The sequence below is a fragment of the Gossypium hirsutum genome, chromosome A03 (genome assembly GCF_007990345.1).
Source record: "Gossypium hirsutum isolate 1008001.06 chromosome A03, Gossypium_hirsutum_v2.1, whole genome shotgun sequence".
Lineage (NCBI taxonomy): Eukaryota > Viridiplantae > Streptophyta > Magnoliopsida > Malvales > Malvaceae > Gossypium > Gossypium hirsutum.
In genome coordinates, this window is record NC_053426.1 from 90,917,195 (window position 1) to 90,921,194 (window position 4,000).

Consider the following 4,000-nt stretch of genomic DNA (forward strand, 5'->3'; position numbering starts at 1 on the left):
CTGATCGCTTGTGCTTAAATTTAGTAGCCCATGTTTTCGGATTCTGTCAACTGGGGCTTATTTGACCTTATTTGGTCAGTTACCGGAGGTATTGTAGGTGCGGGGTTGTATTAGTCGGGAAGGGAGGTTGTGGAACAGCCGTATTAGTTCGAATGTATTGGTTGAACCAATCATTCATCACGCTATAGAAAGCTTGTCTAGCTTCATCATTCGGGTTACTAGCATTAGGTTGAGAGTCCGCCGGCGCTGTCCCTTGTGCGGGAGCAGGCGCTACACTCTCAAGATCATCAGCTACCTCTCGGTCGGGATCGGGATCGATTACTATAAATAAACACATTTACAATTGTCAGAAATCACCACACTATCAAGTAATCACATAAAATGGCATGTATAGCTAGACCCAACGCATTACGGTAGTCCTAGAATCGACTAAACCGTAGCTCTGATACCAATCAAATGGAACACCCCGAACCCGAGACCGTCACCGGAGTCGAACACGAGGTGTTGACAGACTTTTAAAAAAAATTTCCAGACACTGCCAATCTGCATAATAGTCGCTTTAAAAATCATATCTTGAGTTCAGAAACTCGGAATCCAGTTCCGTAAATTTTCCCTGAAACTAGACTCATATGCCCATCTACATATTGTTTTCTAGAATTTTTGGTCAGGCCAATTTGTACAGTTTATTAGTCAAAGTCTCTCATGTTACAGGGATCGACTACCCTGACCTTTGTGCATTACGACTTAGATATCTCCCTGTACAGGGCTTCAATACTGATGCCGTTTGTTTCTATAGAAACTAGACTCAGAGAGGAATCTATAAATATATGGCTTTACTCCTAATTGTCTCTGGTTAATTTATAATGAATTTCCAAAGTCGGAACAGGGAATCCAGAAACCGTTCTGGCCCTGTCTCACAAGAATCTGAATATCTCTTAACATGCTATCCGTATGATTGTTTCGTTACTATCCTATGAAAATAGATTCATCAAGGTTCGTTTACATAATTTATTCACTATTTAATTCCATTCCTACTATTTTTAGTGAATTTCCAAATCTACATCACTGCTGCTGTCAGCATCTGCCTTTAAGGTAGACTTTACCTATTTTATAGTTTCCATGATTCAACTAGCCCTTTTTGCATAAGTAGCACAATTTATGATAGTGATTAACCATTCCCATGGCCAATCCTTGTCAAGCCTATCCACACCTCTCAATAACCATATCCATACCAAATGATTATAACATTACACTCAAACATATATAAGCCATTTTCGCATGGCTAACCAAAATTATACAAGTCCAAAAGGTCCATGACCCACAACAAACGGGTAGTCCTATACATGCCATTTCGAAGTTCAACCAAAATTGTACCAAAGGGGGGCTTTGATAGTGTGGGCGACTTTGACTTCAAGATCCCGAGTCCGATAGCTGGAGAACCAAATCTATAAAACAGAGGAGCAATGAAACGGGGTAAGCAATTTATGCTTAGTAAGTTTTGAGCAAGGAATTCCAGCACAACAAAAGTATAGCATTCATATAGCTAAACGGATAATTTCATATGCACAAATTTTCGATATCATACTTGCTTCACATTACCAACCCTTATGTACATACACAAAAGATCAACTTAGCCAAAGGCTGGTAGCTCGTTTATCAACTGAGCGAATACTTATTTGTAAGGGCTCAACTAAATTCAAGCACATACGAAACATACCTCAATGTTGGGATGTTTCTAGAGTATTAACTGAAATTTTTACAGCAAGATCATTCATTCCCAAATCACGTACCTTCGGAATTTAACCGGATATAGTTACTCGTTCAAATGCCTTCGGGACATAGCCCGGTTATAGTAACTCGCACAAATGCCTTCGGGACTTAACCCGGATAGTATCTCGCACAAATGCCTTCGGATCTTAGTCCGGATATGGTCACTTAGCTCAAAGCCTTCGGGACTTAGCCCGGACATCATTCAAATAACCATGCACATTTAACAATAAATCATGGCACATTCGTATTTCGTTTTCGTTAGTAAAACTCAAACACAAGACATTTATCATTCTTGCAATTTCGGCTCAATAGCCACACAAAGAGCATGATTTTGGTTTGCTTAAAACATGATCTAATCAAATCATAATTTAAGCTCTTTTGCTCAAGAACTTACCTCGGATGTTGTCGAACGATTCCGATGGCTATTCGACCACTTTTTTCCTTCCCTTTATCGGATTTAGTTCCCCTTTGCTCTTGAGCTTAATTAAACAAATAAATTGATTTAATCATTTGAGCATCGAAAAGAGGAACACAAGGCACTTAGCCCATGTTTATACATTAGACATTAAAGTCACATATGTACGGAATCATGAATCAAACTCAACATTTTAGCTAATTTTCCCCCTTGGCCGAATTTTCTAAGCCAAGACAAAAGCATCAATATGCTTGCCTCCAACCGAATACATGCAACACCAAATCTTCTTCCTATGGCCGAATATGCATGTCTATGTTGGGGCCGATTATATGCTTAATACTTCCTACAAGTATGGTTACTTGTATTGATTATAAATATCATCTTGTTTCAAGTTCAAAACTTGGCTAATACACACATATATACACTAGTAAAGCATCCTCTCCCTTTCCATCAATTTAACACATGCATTGCTCATTAACATACAAAAGTTATATTCGGCCTTAGCACACAACTTGCTAGCCGATTCTTCCCCATCTAGCAACCAATACACATATGTGCTCACTCAAAAATGCTAAAAAGGAGATTCAAGAATCATCAATCCACCATGACATGCATCATTAACAAGCTTCATATTTAGCATGCAATGGCATTAACACAAAATCCACCTAGGCCGAATATCATCCCCATGACATAGCAAGGATTTGAACCATGGGCTAATTAGAACTCAAGCTAGCAACTAAAAACATGCATGAATCTCATGGCACAACCTCAAACATACCTTAATCTAGATATAAGTATGGCCAAACCTCCTCCTAATCCTCTTCCAAATCAAACATGAAGCAAGAACTCCTTCCTCCTTCCTTAGAATTTTCGGCCAAATGAAGATGAAAAAGGATGAACAAAATTTTCTCCTTTCTTTTCTTTAACTCACGGCAATGGGGGGGAAGACAACCACACACATTTTTTTTTGTTTCCATCATATTCCCTTTCATTATTTTATGCCCATGCTCCTTATTTTATTTTTCCTAACGTACCTCACTAACATAACATGTTTGTGACATGTTTCCACTCATGATGCACTAACACAACATGTCTATGACATGTCTTGCCCATCACACTTGGTCTACCATGCTTGTCATGGCCGGCCACTACTCATTAGGGGGAATTTGACATGCAAGTCCCCCCTTTTTTTCCACATGCACTAATAGGTCCTTACGCATTGACCTATCACATTTTAAAATTTTCTCACATAAGTCCTATTTGATGAAATTCACTTACAATTAACAAAATTCAAACACGAAATTTTCACACATGCACATGTACATATAATGAGCATCAATTATGACGGTTAATTATTTTTACGACTCGGTTTAGCGGTCCCGAAACCACTTCCCGACTAGGGTCAATTTTGGGCTGTCACAGTTTTTGACCACATTTTAAAACCAAATTATTTTTACTTCACCAGAGTGTTTTACAATTAATTTCATAAATAATTCATTTTACAGTCCCTATAGGTACGATAACTCGACATTTACTTGTCACTTTATTACTTGTTGCGATTGTGTACACTTGCACATTTTTCCGTCGTTCCAACGTCATATGCCAAAAATGTATAATCCAAAAGTACCAACTTAGATGTTTGATAGTGTGATGATGTTCCCGATGACTCCTGGATTCGAGCTAGCCTTAATTCACTATAAAACATAGAAAAATAACACAAAGTAAGCTTCATGGCTTAGTAAGCTCGTATGATATAAACTTAACTAATCACAAATACAACATTCATCAATTTAAACATATTATCATATACTTTAA